General features: G+C 38.1%; 1 long non-coding RNA gene across 1 annotated transcript; it reads left to right on the forward strand.

The window, feature by feature from the left end:
* Positions 1–1,524: 1,524 nt before the first annotated feature.
* LOC139827555 (uncharacterized) lies at positions 1,525–13,723 on the forward strand. The gene is made up of 4 exons (XR_011738293.1): positions 1,525–1,990; positions 2,746–2,897; positions 12,707–12,846; positions 13,362–13,723. It is a non-coding gene; the product is annotated as an uncharacterized lncRNA (long non-coding RNA).
* Positions 13,724–17,378: the final 3,655 nt, after the last annotated feature.

Raw genomic sequence — 17,378 nt, forward strand, 5'->3', positions numbered from 1 at the left:
TGAGCACATTTAAACTGTATAAATTTCAATGACCTTCTGAATTTTGCTTCTGGGGCAGCAGCAACTAGAGAGGGAGAACTTAATAGTACAGTTCTTTGGGAGACGAGGATCCAAAATGCAATCTGAAGATAGAAGTTTTAGGTATGATTGCTCCTAGACCCTGATGAATCCTGTGAGAGCCCCTTGGACTGAAACCACTGCTTGTTCTGTGGGAACACAACCCCTCTTTTCTTCCTACAAGAACAATACAGTGGAAACTCTGCTAGGAGCTTGCCATGGAAATTCCATTTCCCCATGCAGGATTTTCCTGCGCAGGGCTAATCTGGAAAGCTAATGGCTTCTTAGCTGAGCTTTAACGTAGGTTCGAAAGCATATGAATGCTCTCATGGGTGGAATAGCAGGCTACTGGAGAATATGAAATATTTCCTCAATGGAGGCATTTACGAAAGCCTCTGTAGGACTTCCGCGAATGCCAAGTCTTCTGAAAATTTTCATGCTCATTTATATAGATGTTTTAAAAAAGGAGTAATGGAATTCCGTACCTCATATACATTAATTTTCCATCCAACAGAATAACTTTGGCCATCTTGTACTTCAGTGAAAACCACCTCTGTAAGCAGAGTGTGACTGAAGAAGAACTAGCATAATGGAAAGTTTTATTTCCAAAATATAGTAAAGTTGCAGAGTAGTGAAGGAAGTGAACATTACTTTCATTTATGGTACACTCATTTATGCCTTTACAAAAATGAATTTATGTTTTCTTTTTATGCCTCTGTCTGTATAAGTGAAATCTACTATGGCATTTAAAACTGGATTAAGATGTTTCTTTTGTTTCTGCTTTTCAGTGTTTTACAGAATAAATTATGTTTTAATATTGCTATTATAAATGTTTATGATGGGTAATACTATGCATGGGCCTAGTCCAACTCCCACTTAACTCAGTGGAAAGATTCCTTTGATGTTGATGGGAGCTGGATCAGGCAATCGATATGTCCTACTGTTTATATACATTAGTGTACAAAAGCATTAATGCTCTATAGATTAGCAAAGATATTATTACCATCTGAATTTCCAGTATAGATAGATCACCTCAAACAAGTAGTTCCCTGAGCAGTGGAATTAATGAAGCCTAATTTTCTATGATTTGTATCTGAGGGTGAATTTCCATGTGGGTTCTGTTATGCCAAGCAATGGTTGCACTCACACTACAGCCTTTCCTGCCAGGACAGCAATGTCTGTGTCTCCCTCACCTCCCCGGCTGCTTACTTTCATGAGATCTGCAAAAAAATTCAGACGGGTCTTCTAGCTCTCTGTTATCTGGGTAAAAGTAGTCAACAGGTTTACTAGGGACTGGCAAATAGGTGACACAACAGCTTACAAATTTTATAGTTGCAAGCCACATTCCTGTGGAAAACTGGACTAAAAGCAAAGGAATGCACACACTGGACTTTGTATCATCAGACGTTGATAATATGCTCAAGGAACAGTTAATAAGAAACTACAAATGTAGATTTGAAAGAAGAAGTTAACTGAGTTTTAATAAGCAACACAGAAAGCTCAGTTATCCCTGTCAGCACAGCTAGGTGTTACACACCTCATGACTTCTCAGACATCTTGTTCCAGTGAGACCCCAATGCCTCCCGGAGCTCCACAGCATACAGGCAGTATTTGAAATATTTATGGTACTGCTACATGCCTTTGGGAGCAGGTGACACCCCCAAGAATTAAGACTTGCTCTGTAAGCCAGAGCAGGAGGGGAACAGACCTTGACTTGGTTCTCTCCTTTGCACTTTGGTAAGCAAAATAGGGAATGATCTTATTTCATTCCTGGGGAATGCACTCCTAAGACCAAGGGAAAAGTCCTTAAACGAGCCAGAGGACAGAAAGGAAGAATTCATAGTGTCAGACTTTGTGGTCTTTTTTTTCATTCTTCTTCATTCTTTCCATCCTCCAAGTCTGCATTTTGAAAAAGATTGTTGCAGAAGTAATGGTAAGCATACTGGGTCAAACTGATCACTGGAATTGAATTTGCTTCAGTTTTTCTGGGAGGAATCTGATCCTTACTTTTTTTTTTTTTTAAATGAATTGCATTCATCATTAATAATTGAGAACAGATTGTAAGATTTGATAAAAGTTAAAGCCTTAATTCCTACATATTTCCCCATTATGGAGCAGAGTAAATAATATTGAAATGGATGTATTTTAGGTGGACTCAGTAGTAGCATTTAAAGTTAACACTGCATCATTCTTTTCATTACATTTGCCTATAGCTTTGCCAATGTCAACAACCTGAAATAAAAATTTCTACATTTGACCTCTGTTCCAAGCAGATGATTTTAACTTGAAGTCAAAAGAAAAGTAATGAATGAAAAGTAAAGAAGTTTGTGTGCAAATGTTCAGTCATATTCTCATCTCAAAAATCAATGTTTTGTAAAGCTCTCTCATCTCCATCGAGATTATTTTGAAAGACAGAAAGAACAGTCCTGAAAGAAGACGGATGAATGTACCGATCTGAGATGAGGAAGATCCAGTTAGATTCATCTGAATTGTAAACCTTTATGAATGTAATTTCTACATCTGCAATACAGTTTGTTGAAGGCTTACTGATAAAAGTCTCAAAACTTCTCATTTGTACTTTCTGATTAAGCTCTTCAAGTGACTGGCATTAATTTTGTGCACATGACTAATTGTGTAAGCTTTGTTTAGATAGTTTGTGTTCCTAATTTATTTCTCTCTGCTTTTAAGGTTTGAGATAGATGGTGGATGAAGCAAATGAGCCAGAAAGAAATAAATGTTGTCTTTTACTTCTCTTTACTAAAGCAAGACCTGCAAAAGCATTGCTTTGCCAGGAACTTTTGAGCATGGTAGAACAACACTGTTCCAGTGCATATGTTCAAGTATGTCAAATCAAAGTTATTTTAATCATGACATTTTATCGTTTTGCTAGTTGAGCGTTAAGACCATTTTTATTTGAAATCAAGTGTATTTGATTTCTTTACAAGCTATCAGTTATCAGAACATAGCTTACCTGTGACTAATAAAGTCTTTGATAAATTAATTGTTCTCTAAAAGACATTAGAACTCATGATGCTCTTGCGAAGAATCTTTTTGTATCCTGTTGGCTGCTCAGGAAGATAATTTTTCAAAACTCTAAGTATGTCAGCATTTTTATTGCAAATCTTTTCCTGGGCATAAAATGCAACATGTAGAATGTTATATGCTGAATATGGTAGTTTATTGTTCATCTAGTAATGTATCATCTCATGAAATTGCTGACATATTTTTGTGACTGTGTATCCATCCTGAAGCAGACTTCCTCTCAAATTACTTTGTTGTGTGTTGTTTCCACAAGATGAATGTCTAAACAGTCTGAAATCAATACTGCACGCTCTGCCACGTAGGTGGTATCAAAAAATCTCTTCCAAATTTAGCTATATGTTTAATAGCACCTGTTTCACAAGTTCTTAGCACCTACTTTCCTTATGGGAGTATTAGCGTTTACTTCAGCAGGAATAACATCCGGTCCTGAATTTGTTGGCAGTCCCACACAACATCAGCAGCTATACTACTAGAAGAAACAGAATGTACTTCCTTCATCAGAACAGATGAGCCAGACGTACCGGCCCACAGATCCTTCTTGTATTAATGACATGGCTATTTTTATTTCTATTTCTATTAGATTTAAGAGTCTGCTACTGTGGGTCGAGTAAGGAGGATGCAAAGTTTATACTTCCCTCTGTGTTCCAGGTAAAAACAACAGGAGACAGAGAAAAGGTTTGCAGGGTATGGATTTCATAGATGAATTATGCAATCCTCAGCTTTTTTTTTTTTTTTGTACCATAGCACGCAACTGATTTGGGAAAAGGCAAGAGATGGCCAGCAAATTTGTACCCAGTCTACCCCTGCCACTGTGGAGGTCCCTGCAGCCCTGCCCTGCAGTGTGGAATGCTTTGTTTGCTATCGCTTGGTCAGGCTGTGAAGGATCTATTCTTAGCCACTCCAGTATACTGACTCGCAGCATTCGATGCTCAGCAATTAACTGTGCTAATGGAGAATTGCAACACTTATCAGGGCACAGGCCTGCACATGTGAATGTATGTGCCTGGCTTTTGTGACCACTTACATGATCAGAAGAGTTTACATGGAAATCACTGCTTCGATGAATATCTTCTGCATATGAAATGCTCACAATGCAGTGGTGGCTACAAGTTAAACATTCTGATTTTTTATTAGAGCATTTCACAATAAATGTAAATTATGTCCCTAAGCAAACCTTGATTTATGAGATCTTTGAGGTTTAAGTTTTGAGACTCTTTTAGCTTATCAGAGCAGAATAGATTTTTTTAGCACAAATGAGAAACAGGGAAATTTAAGCTTTGCTGGTACCTATTGGATCATCACTGAACAGACTGTCAATCATTGTTAAAAGGAGAACTGCTCCAACAATTACCAGTGATCCTGCAATTGTTTCTGTAAATGTAGCATTTTTATTAAACATTTTAAAGCACTTTACAAAAGAAGTCAGGATAATATCTTGATTAATCAAGAGACTGAGGAAGAGCAAGAAAATGAGCAAGAGAAAAAAAAAAAAAACAATAATTTTCTCAGGGTTATCAGGTAGGTAACACAAGTAGTTCATGCTCCCACTGTGGAGCAAGAAGGGATGAAGACACAGGGACCTGTGTTGATTTTGCTTTACAGCCCTGTGCAATGTTAAAAGCTGGACAATGTCTCCTTAAGCTATAGAGTAAAGAAGTAGCATGCATACTACCTCTTTCTTCCCCTCTCATCTCAGGCTGAAAACTTGGAAAAAGTGTTCTCTATTTGCATTTTAAAGGCATAGTCTAGTCCTTAGCATATGGTTTGAATTGGAAATACTTTGCCGAAGCTAATATCAGCTTCTCAGAAAAAGTTAGTTTACTTTTTTCCCCTCTCACATCTTAAAAAACCCCAAATTCTTAATGTTGAATATACAACCATTATTTACTGTTAAAATTCTTGTATGCTTGAACTGGTAGCATTTTTTTTCCCACTATTATGAATCTTAGTTTGGCATAAATTGACTCTATTCAATATATCCTAATTTGTTCTAGGCTGTCATTGCCTTAGCAGTTGAACTTGAGCTCTGATTCAGGAAAAAAATGAGTGCAAAGGCAATTGTTTTCAAGTCTTTGCCAGGAAAAGCTAGATAAAAGTTTTATCAGAGTAAGAAATTCAGGATTTGACCCTCAGAGTAGATTTTATTTTCAAAGCAGGTTCCCAGAAGCCACACAGAAAAAGGAAACAAAGCTAAAATTGGGACAAGGTCAGCTGGATATAGAAGTGACTGTAACAAACCTCAAATAGTTCTGTTATTTTTGTTTCAACTAAGGTTCACAGAATTTTTATTAGGAATCTAACCTAGATATTTATACAGGAATCAGAAAGAACAACTTTTTAATGACTGCCCAGTGGGAAGGTTATATTCATAACTGGTGCTAACTTCATACTTGATGCTGACAGATTTTTTATTGGTTTGAATATTCAAAGACTGAGAAGTCTTCCTCTACAAAGAGTATAGCATACTAGAAAGTAAGAGACTTGGAGAAATCTTTTGAGCATATTTTGTGATTATTCTTCACATGGAAATATATATATGTATATCATACACATATAAACACAGAGAAACATATGTATTTTAGCAGGGTAAGGCACAATTATTTTCCTTTGTAAGGGCTTTACCACTTTACAACCAATATGAGTAGAAGGATCAGGTCTTATTTAAGCATGATACAACTGCAAATTTTCCAAGCAGAAATGCATGATTTCAAATCAATCAATAGAGCTAGTTGTTCTCAATTAGAAATGAAGACACTCTTTTTACTTTAGACACTTGTCTTTCAAAGGAAAGTTATTGTATCATAGATGGCACAAATACTTGCATACCCATGGTCTCCCCATGTGGAAATTCACCCCACGCCACAAAAACTACTCAGAAACACTAGGTATCAGATGACCCAAATCACAGAGGTACTCAATTTAGAATCTTGTTTGTTGCTAACAACATAAATTAGTGTTAGAGGTTTCTCTGAGAAGGTCTCTGCAAATCAGAATTCATTTTCTGTCCAATCTAAAATAGCTTAAATTTATTTGTTCTCCTTCAGGGCATGTTACTTTAATATAAGAAATGCTGAAGAGGCTGAGTTGTTCTTTATTTAGAAATTTTAGATCAGGGAAGGTCTAATTGAGATGATTTCTAGGTTTTGCTGCTGGTGTGAATATACAAAGTATATTCTGTCATTGTGACTTTAATTTTTGCCATGATTTTATTTTTCACTGGTGTGTCATGCAGATATTGTAGTCTTTTATGTGCATTTAAGTAAATATCAAGCAAATATGTAAAACCAAGATATTTGGAAAGTAGATATAATCTGTGTGTTTGTATTGAATGCTACTGTCCATTCTTCTGAAAGATGACACTTGAGAATTCATGTGACATGGAAAATACAGACGTTTTAAATAGTGATACAGCTAAAATGCAAAACTCAGCCAAGGGCAGCAATATCCCTTCCAAACTGTTCTAACAGCCACAGAGTGCCAAATCCTTTAACATCAGAATTAAGCCTAACTGACAGCTGAAGAAAAGTGCACCTGATATTTAGAGATAAATATGTATCATTTTCTCCGTCATAAAAAGGTAGGCTAGATCTAACCTTCAGCCTGGATTCAGAATGTCCCAGTACAAAGGGAAATAAAACTTCTTTTTGTTCTATCTTGGTCATTATCAAGCTGGCTAAGCCAGGAGCCAGCTCTAAGTCTCTTAAAAATGGGTGCAAAAAGGCAATTTAATAGCATCCTCATTGCAAAAATGCCACAATTGTCTTCATACTTCGCCAATGGTCCTAACAACCTTGAAAAGACAGGCCACATATAAAGTATCTCAGTGGAACTGCTCTTATTCTCAAAATCATGAACCTGTTAAAAAATTATGGTTTTTATTGTATAACTAGTGAAAGCTCTTGATCCTCATTGCTTAAAATTGCAGTAATACACAAAGGTGGGGAAGAAGAAATGTGGGGTTTTTTTCCATTTTGCAGAGGGTAAACTTAAGTGCAAGAAAATGCCCTACCCAAGGCTGGGCAGGAAACCCTTGGCCAAGCCCTGAACTCTTAGGTTCTATCTGAATACTTTAGCTTCACAGCTGTAATAAGCCTGTTAGTTTCACTGAAAAGTCCTTTAATTACTAATTCGATGTAATGACAGCTAACAAGGATAATCTTCAGGTAATTCGAGAAGAGAGGATTTTTCTACTGTCCACCTTAAAAGAGCATGGGTAAATTAAACAATTAGAACTGGTTACAAAGGTAAGCTAAAAGCTAAACATAATAAGACACTGTTTTCAGCATTTCATAAGAACTAAATACAACACATCAGCAGCTTCAAAGTCCTTTTGAACAAGTGCACTCAGAAACAACGAACTAGCAAACAAAGCTATTATGAAGATGACAGTGTGGTCAGTGAACTTTTGGCATGTCAACTCGGTAAAACGTAGGCCTCTAAGAAGTATTCCTTGCATTTGAATAAGTAGAAAAGAGGCAAATATAGCAACAGATGCTGTGGATGGGGTATAATGATTTGTTGCTTTTTACAAAGTTTCATAAATGAGAATCTCTATAAAAAGAGAAGTATTTTCCTTATGTGTTGTTGAAAGGATTTGATTTTCCCTAAATTTTAAAGGATCAAGAATAATAAAGTGATCAGAACCTCAGAGACCAATGAGATAATCTTGTCACATTAGTTTATATTTAGGTGAACTTTTATTCTTTTCAAGCAATAAACTACTCACATAACATTCTATACAATGGGATAGCTATTCTAAATCCTATCACATATAATAATTTCTAGCTAATTAGGCTGATTCTGTTGGATAAATGGATATATTATCCTAGTCTAATAGTGTGGGTCAAGTATTACATGAAAATGAATGTCCTTTGAAAATAAAAAGTCTTTTTTTTTTTTTAGTTATTGACTCTATGTAAGTACACACAAGAAGGTTTATAGGAGAAAAAAGTTTTACAGGAGAAAAACCTCAGTAATAATAAAAGTAATAAGAAACAGGTAGATAATGATTATCTTTGGGGAAATTCAGAGCAGAATCAGCATTGTTTCAGTGAACATACTGTTGGGCTGTTTCCTCTCATATCTTTCGGAAGGGCTATTTTATACCTTTCACAGGAAATCTTCGCAGTTAATATAGGATTGTAAAAATGTCAGATGAGACTATCAATTATTAGAAAGGATAAGGTATCAAGGTAGATTGTTTCTCTTAATATGATAAAAATTGCTGTGCCCACAAATTCTATTATAAATTGCACTAACAAAGTCGATTTTCTAGGCTTCGATACAGGGAAGTGATTGAGCACATGCTTAAAGTTAACTTCCCTGAACAAGCGGTCTTCAAGTATTAATACGAGTCTCTAGAGATGGGATACAAGATATTCTGAAGGTTGCCAGGCTCCCAAATAAAACAGGGCAGGAGCTATGAACTGATTAGTCTCTTTCATATCACCAGACCCACTGAAAGAGTCACAATAGCAAAGGTAAAGCAAGAGCCACAGCTCTGCCTGGTTTCAGCTCATGACAAGTACGATCTTGTCTTTCTGGTTTTGCTCTTTACTAGTTCTGAATCGGCACAGAATTTACAACAGTGTTGCTTGTACTATCTGAATATATTCATAGTTTCAATAAATTTTGATGCAAGTTTGAATTCTTTCAGCACTTCTATTTCATTGTTTCTTAATAATTTCATTCTTCAGAGTTACATACTCTATTAATCTGACTTCCGAACATCTTTTTTTAGATGTTGCATGGATTTCTAAAATAGGAAAAATATTGTGTACACTTATATCTTTAGAACAAATCTATTTAGCATATTGTTTCATTAAGAATGGATCTGTTGCACAATTTTCAGGGCAGTTACTGCAATAGAAGCACCTGTTGACTTTTCTCATTTTTTTCCTCACTTAATTTCCTATTTCTAAATTTAGATAGCCTTTTTATGATGTCATGTTTCTCATGTTGATATGAAATACAAAAAAATATTATGTTAATAATAAATAAGACATAGGGAAACAAAATGCCTATTATGGGCAACATACTTCAGATCCCAATAGTTAGAAATGTAGCAATAGATGAGGGAAAAAAAGAGAAAAAGGAATTAAGATTAGAGAGTAAGTGAAAAAGTGATAAAACACTTTTAAAAGGACAATGCATTTCTTCACTAGTCTCTATGGATCTAACCTAAAATAAGCTCAGCAGTCACCTTGCCAGAGATAAACATTTAATTCAAAAGGACTTTTTTTTTTTTTCTTGAGATTTATCTGCAACAGATAACAGTGCCCTCCCTAGATTATCCACAATAGGAATGTATTAAATGCATTTATAAATTCACTTACAGGTCATAAATAATTTGCACAAGTATCACTATTAGATGTTTAAACTATGAGGTAGTTTGCTTAGTTGAGTAAGCATGATAAATCACACATTATTCATGTTACCTGATTGGATGAGCATGCAAGTAGTTTTGAATAAACAATGAATGGTCTAAAATGTACTTCTATGAGCTCAAACCTACATATTTTACATTCAGCAAACATGAATGTCAGTAAATTTCAATTGCCAAATATTCACAGCAAATATGTGCTGGGTTTATTTTATTTTTATTTTTTTTAACATGTGTGATGGAATATTTATAGAGATTTTGCAGCGATATCCTGCCAAGCTTTCAGTTGCTACATAATATGTCTTTTTGCGTGATCACTGCATTAGGCACAAGCTCCAAGTCATTTGTGGGAAAAGAAAAATGATGAAACAAACAAGAAAAACAGAAAACATAGAAGATACAAACAACTTGATGGATTTTGTATGACACTTTGAAAAACCAGAAAGCAAACTAAATTTTTCAGGTTGAGACTGTATTTTGCCAAATCTGCAAATAAGGATAGAGAAATTAAGCAAAAGCAAGAAGTTGCTACAGACTTCAAATGACCAACAATCAGAACTATGTAATTAATGTAAAATGCATATGCTTTTCTATGGTGTATAAGGACTGAACTGAACAAAAATGTGGGAGAAAATCTGTGACAAAAGTTTCATTTCCATGAAAAATTGTATTTTATGGAAGAGTTTTTGTCATTGCTTTTTTAATACAGAAAAATATTTTTCCTTCAGTGTAAAGCTGTAGAACGGAGAGAAATGTACAAAGCCTACAGACCTAGAGACTCCTCCTAAGTATGATTCAGAGCACCTAAATATGACTCCAGCTTTGACTGTCCAGTACAGTTGCTTCATGGCTGGTTTAAGTCAATCTAAACCTGCTGCCCTGGAAAGCAGTCCTGCCTGTCCCCTCCATCCCATCCAGAACTGCTCATTCCTGCCTTCTCCCTTGCATGAGCTACAGCGATTTGTACAGTCATTGGGAGATCAGGTCAATCCACTGATGTTGCTTAAAACTAGTAAAGTTTTTTCAAGGTTAGGTCTAAATTGATTTACCTTGGCAATAGAAGAGAAGTAGTAGAAATGTGTTGAAAGCTAGACCACGCATCTCAGCATCAGGCTGGTTTTAGATCAGTTTAAATTCATAATGAAACTGAACTTCAACAAGATTCCTAAAAAAGATGATATGAATAGACAGCCCTTGGTTTCCTTACCTTAATAAAAATTGCTGATACTATGAAATTTCTCAGCCAACTCTGACTTTGGCTTTTATTCACACTTCTGGCTGACTGATGTTCAATGTCAAGGAATATATAGAGTATTTTTGCATTGTAGTTTCTGCTACATTTGCTGAACATGTTACCTCTTACTTCCTCTGCTATAGTTGCTGTTTTCAATCACTCTACCACAGTGCTACACTTTATATCACTGGAAGATATTACCATCAAGACTTGCATCGGTGTATATTTTTTCCCATTTATATCAGAAATCATCATTCAACATTTAATAGAAGAAGAGATTTCACTTGTCATGCTCCCAACAAAACCTCTTGAAACCTCCTCATATTTAGGCTCAGATGTATTTCTCCATCCTTACCCAGAATGTTTTGCCTAGACAAGCAACATCATTTTCTTCAACATCACACAGGCATGTGATATCACTCAGGCATCTTTGGAGCTGTGCAGAGTGCTGTGCTTAAATCCTGCAAGTTTTTGCATTATAGTGTCTCTGTAATACCTTGTGAGATACCTGCTACATCTCAAAACCCCTCTAAGCTCGATAAAAGGAATCAGATCCATTCAACATTCTGCTACAAAGACTGGTTTCCTCATTCTTGTCTTTGACAGACTTATCCCCTCCTGCGCACTAACACCTGAGCCCCCTGTACTTCAGCCCCCACAGTGCAGTGTCCTGCTCTTCCACTCTGACTTTCTCCCATGTTATTTCTCCCACTCATCTCCTCAGATCAGGTTTAAGATATTGCCTCTGCTTCCTAACATGTCATGATGCTGGCATCTATCATCCGCCCCACAACATTTTGGAATATGCCTTTTTGAATCTGCTTCTTGCACAGTGTCAGGTTTTGGAGTTTCTTCCTGAGAGCCTGTGCAAAGTTACCTTGTCACCTGCCTGTAAATACTTCCTTAAAATTCTCCTGTGGGAAATTTCCTGCAAATCCCCCAAGAGCAGCTAGACTCTCAAAACTGCTGTCAGTCCCTCATATTGACCAAACTGGCTTTTTCTAATACTTCCCCATTTATAACCCCTGTACTATAAAGGACTTGCTGTTTGTACCCTTAATTTTAAAGGCTTCAGTGAAAGGGATGTGTTTTGTTTTTTTTTTGTTGTTGTTGTTTGGTTTTGTTTGTTTGTTTGTTTGTTTTAATATATGATACAGTACTTAGTAGAGTGAAATCTCAGCCTATGAAAGAGTTTGTGGGTGCTATGGTAAAGAGGAATACATGATGATAATAGAATAATAATTAGTAATTTAAGAGTATAAAAAATAATATACCATAATCAAGCTCAAGTTCTTCCATTATTGCTTTAGTGTTAAGTTTGGGGCCAGACAAATTTTAGTGCTTTTTCAAATTAAAAATCTCTGTATCTATTTAAAAATATCTTTATCATTTTAATAAAAATATTGCATCACTACTAAAATGTTGGTAGAGGTTCTGTACTTGAATGCTGTGAACAATGGAGTATGCATTTTTGGATAAAAGTCACTGGAAGAAAATACATTTTCTTCCACTTTTCTTGGTACAGCCCTTAGTCACAGAAAATGGCCATGAATGGCTATGGAAGTTGCTGCTGGTGTCATTATGGTAGTAATTCTATACTTTTTAGATTCACACAAAGAAGAGATGAAGTTAATTATTTAAAAACAAAAAAGTAATTAATTGCACATTTTAAGCAGATGTGTAAATGGAGAAGAAACACTGTTTTTCAGTCTGGATTAATTTTTCCTTATTATACCCCACCCTGAACATGCTCTTTAAGTTGTGTAACCATCTGTGTGTGTACATGGATTAAGATGGTGCTTTGTGTAAATGGCCCCTTGCTCCACTGCCCCTTCCTAGGAGAAGCTGGACACAGCACAGCGGTGCAACAGGATGTTCCCTCATCAGTGATGCCACTAGAAGGAGCTGCTGTGTGATCTCAACATCTGGGCAAAGTCTTGCCCCCATGTATAGAATGAGCTATGAAATAATTTGTGTTTATCCTCCTGCAGCTCTTCTACCTCCCCAGTTCAGGTAAGGAATGGTAACTCCTGACAGGAAGCAAAAACGAGGACTGGGGAAGATGCAGATATCCCAGATCTTCACTAACGCCATTGTAGCACATCAAAAAGATGCTGAGTCTACAGAGCAGGTGAGCTGGACCCATTACTATGTGTGTTATTCATACAGTTAGACTTGACATTCCGTCTGGCACTAAAATCTAGTTATCCTTGAGGACGGCCCTCATTCAGGGTAATCTGGCTTTTTAAGGGCCTTCTGCTTTTCAGTATCCTCTTAGATACTAGGAAGAGACACACAGCTTCAGGGAACCTGCTCCGAGCTCCCTCCAGGTTTCAGTCCCTCTCAGCTGGTGCAGCCTGTGGCACAGCTTGGTGATGAAGTGGTCAACACTTACAACTTTATATATTTGGTGAAAGGCAACATGGAACAATGACTTAACAGATGCATTTGTGCCTGCTGAAACTTATGGGCATGTTGATAATCTGTGCCAGGACTTTTGAGCTGCTGGCTAATAACCTTGCCAAAAGTCATAGAGCTCAGATTTACACAGAGTATATTTGTCATTAGGATTGGTATTCATCAAATGTAACCTCGGTATCTTGTATTACTAAATGTCTTGATGTGAGTTGTTTTAATTTTTTCCAGAGATAACCCTGGAATTATCTTTAAAGCACTCAGCATTCAAACCCCCTCTCCTGTTTGCCTTTGCTCAACTCCCAGCTGTCTGTGTTGAGTGTGACTGGTGACCTTTCCAAAGAAAGGCACCATCACTAGAAGTTTCCTCACTGGCAGTGCCCATACTGTTACGGTTTGGAGGTAATGGATTTTTTTACCATTTAAAATATCATAAAAGTTTTGTCTTCCTAGAAGATCTCATGCTGCTATAATGTGATGTCTACAACTTAAGGGGGTGGCCTCCAAGAGCCTCTGGCATATGGGTTTTATGTATTAGGGTCTGTAAAGGAGATACCACTCGCAAAGATTCACAGTGTGCCAGGACTATGTGCCAGATGGTAAAAGCCATATGAGTTGCAAAGTCCTTAGAGATTTTTCTTTAGTTTGTTTTTGTTTATCATAGAGAATACGCTTCTGGGTTCATAAAGTTTCAGCATGTTCTGCCTACTGCGTCATGGAGAAAAATATTAACTCTATCCTGAATCCAGGCCACTGGGAGTTATAAAAATAGTATTTTAAAAAGGAGGTAGGCAGGCCATTTCCTGGGACAGAAAAAAATAGTTGTTTTAAAATACATTCTTGCTTTTTTTGATGCTAATATGAATAGGTTGTTATTGCTGTTATTCCCTGGAATGATTTATTCAGAAGACAAAGCAGAGTTCTTTGAAACAAGTATATTTAAATACTCTGCTTATCCTGCTTGCCTGGAAATGCAATATTGTTCTTGCCATAAAGAATTACATTTGGGTTTGAGCATATGCTCGAATAGTATCTCAGAGGGGCTTCCCCAGGCAGAAAGACAAATAGCTGGTATAATTTAGAAAGCCTTTGTGATTTGAGGTCACAGGCCAGGCAAGTCAATGTAATTCATGGGACCCTCTGGACTAGGAAGATCTTTAAGTACACCCTCCATGGAAGTAAGGCACACTGTATATGGTCTATAGGAGAGCAACAAACCCACAACTTTTAGTACTATAGATCTATAGTACTAAATAAAAAGGACACGCCATCAAGTTATTTAACTGGGTTGTTCATCTTCTTTGAAGCCTGCCAACTACCATGCTTGTGGAAATTCATCTAAACCCACTATTTCTGCAGAGAAGACACAGGATGCACAGGAGCCCTGTGGAGACACGGGACTGAGGGGACCCTAAAATTGTCATAGAATCATTTTGGTTGGAAGAGACCCTCAGGATCATCAAGACCAACTGTAACCTAACTCTAGAACTACGCCATGTCCCTAAGAATCATGTCCCTAAGAACTTTTAAACCCCTTCAGGGATGGTGACTGAACCACTTCCTTGGGCAGTCTGTTCCAATGCCTGACAACCCCTTCTGTGAATAAGTTTTTCCTAATATCCAATGTAAACCTTCCCTGGTGCAACTTGAGGTCATTACCTCTCATTCTATCACTTTTTACTTGGGAGAAGAGACCAACACCCTCCATGCTACAACCTCCTTTCAGGCAGCTGTAAACAGCGATCAGGTCTCCCCTCAGCCTTCTTTTCTCCAGGCTAAACAGCCCCAGTTCCCTAAGCCGCTACTCATCAGACTTGTGCTCCCGGGTCCTCACCAGTTTTGTCGCGCTCCTCTGCACTCTCTCTAGTATTTATATATTCTTCTTATGGTGAGGGGCCCAAAACTGAACACAGTATTCAAGGTGCAGCCTCACCAGTGCCGAGTACAGCAGCACTCAAGGCAGCTAGGCCTGTGAGAGTCCAGCCCTGCCTCAGACCGCTGGCAGGCCCCGGGCAGGAGTAGTCAGTATGTCCGTCGCTTCCACGCCGTGCAAAACGAGACCTCGGCCTCCGCCACAGCGTCGCTGGCGTGTGGGCAGCCCGTCCTCCCCTGCCCCGTTTCCGTGGGGTTTCCATTCGCCGCAGCAGAGGCCTCGTCTGCGTCCGCGGTCACTCAGGAGTCGGCGGCTCCGCCCCGGGGCGCCGCCAGATGGCGCCCGCTCCGCCGCCCAACGGCCGCCGCCAACGGCTGGGGCACGCGGCGCCCGGGGGCGCGCGAGCGGTGTCGCCGTGGCAACCGGCCGGGGTTTGTGGGGCGGGGTCGGGCAGCGCCATATTTTCCTGTTTATTGTACCTCAAATAGCTGACCTTGGGAGAGAGACAGCTCCCTTTGAACAGCGGCTCTCACAGCCCGGCTCGGTGTTATCAGCGGTTTGTTTTGCTGGGTTGGGAGGCTGAGAGCTCCAGGCTTCGGCCTCTGCCAAGTTCAGGATTTTTCCACCAGCTACGCTAGTTTATTTCTAGTTGGGTGTTTTTTGTTTTTTGGTTTTTTTTTTTTTTTTTGTAGCACAGCCTCTTGACGCACAGGGTAGGCCCTGGTTTTAAATTTTATATCCTTAGGGGTCCCTTAGGGACCACAGTGCTGCAAAAGTGATCAGAGCTGCCTCCTAACTACACCCAGAATGCCACAACTTTATATGAAAATGAAGTAATCTTAGATTCAGCATGGATATCTATATTAAAATCCCCATTTTATGCCTTGAATCCGACTGAGTCACTTGAGCTAGGCTACAGCTACCATTGACATACAGGCTATGGATGCAATCCAGGAGAACAAGATATTTTGAGACTGGTGAAGGGCATCTCAAGTTTGTGTTGCTTACTGGTAAAATTATTCATTTTTATTGAAACCTGCAATTCTTGGCTGAACCACGCTGTGATAAATAGGGGTAAAATGTGGCTTGCTTGAGTATTAATAGTAAGCTGCATACAGCTTTGTGTGAGTGAGAGATCAGAGCTGCTTGTGGAGGCGTCCCAGTCTAATCCCTGCCGCAGACAAAATTGACAGCACAGCTACATGGCACACATGGCAGATGAACTGCATGAATGCTTTATATTTATATTAGTAAATTCAAAGTGTAAATTGGTAGCGGCAATTTTTTTGTAGGCGAGGCTGAAGTTTTTGGGTGCCGTTGGCTATAAGTAGCTGAAACTCAGCAGAAGTCTTTCCTTTACCACTTCACTTCTTAAACCTGGGAAATGACCTAACTTCAGTTTACTTGCCTTTTTTAAAAAAAACCTGATGCTATGTGTTATCTGCCAATGAAAATATTCTGCTTTGCTCTCAGTGCTGTTTAATCTTGATCCTTGAAGGTGTTTCTGGGCACAGCCTACAACAAAGCTGGGTATACTGCCAGTGTTTTGTATGGTTCACCAAAGCACCCAAGAGCTAAACCCCTGTGAATACCACTAGAAGTAACCACACCTTGTGGCAGTTTTCCTGATATATCTTTGTTTTCTTTCCCTTTAAGTCCGTTGCAAAACACTGAAGCCTTTTAGTCACACTCTCGGACACTTCAAGGATTTTTTTTTTGTAATTCAGCTAACACAGTCTTGTTTTTAGGCACCTGGACCAAAGACAGTTCAATGGACATGGGAATTTATGCTGAGAATGCAGTGACCACTGTCATTTTATTTTTTTGAGAAATAATTGTCTCACCTCTTAAATATTTGGAGCCAGTTTACTGACTTAAATATGCCATTTTACATATTTCAATTTGGTTTTGTTTTTTTCTCTTTTTCTGTTCTTTTTCTCTGAAAACAAAGACTTTATCAGCTAAAACCAGCAATTCCACAAAAAATAACTGTTATGGAAAGCACCTAGGCAACTCTGTCAGACACTACCAAAGGAAGTGCCTCAGAGCTTTGAAAGCACTACATGGAAGAGGCACTCCACACCTCCCTATTACAGTTTATCTGCATCCATCTTGAAATTAAAAGATGCGTTTGAAACTAGTGGCAGCCTGTAAATCATTCTTGACAGAGCTGGAAGAGTGATACTGACAAAATAATATAAAAATACTAAAGTTAGCAAGAAAGATACAGAGCAAAAGCCCTGTAGAGGGACAGTGCCAGATTTGTGGGGACAGGAGAAATTGCTAGCTGTGTTGCTTAGAACTTATTTCAGGACCTCCTGAAGTCAATGTAAATATTTGTACAAATGTGGTAGGATTTTGGTTAAGAATTGATA

Source organism: Patagioenas fasciata, chromosome 3, assembly GCF_037038585.1.
Source record: "Patagioenas fasciata isolate bPatFas1 chromosome 3, bPatFas1.hap1, whole genome shotgun sequence".
Lineage (NCBI taxonomy): Eukaryota > Metazoa > Chordata > Aves > Columbiformes > Columbidae > Patagioenas > Patagioenas fasciata.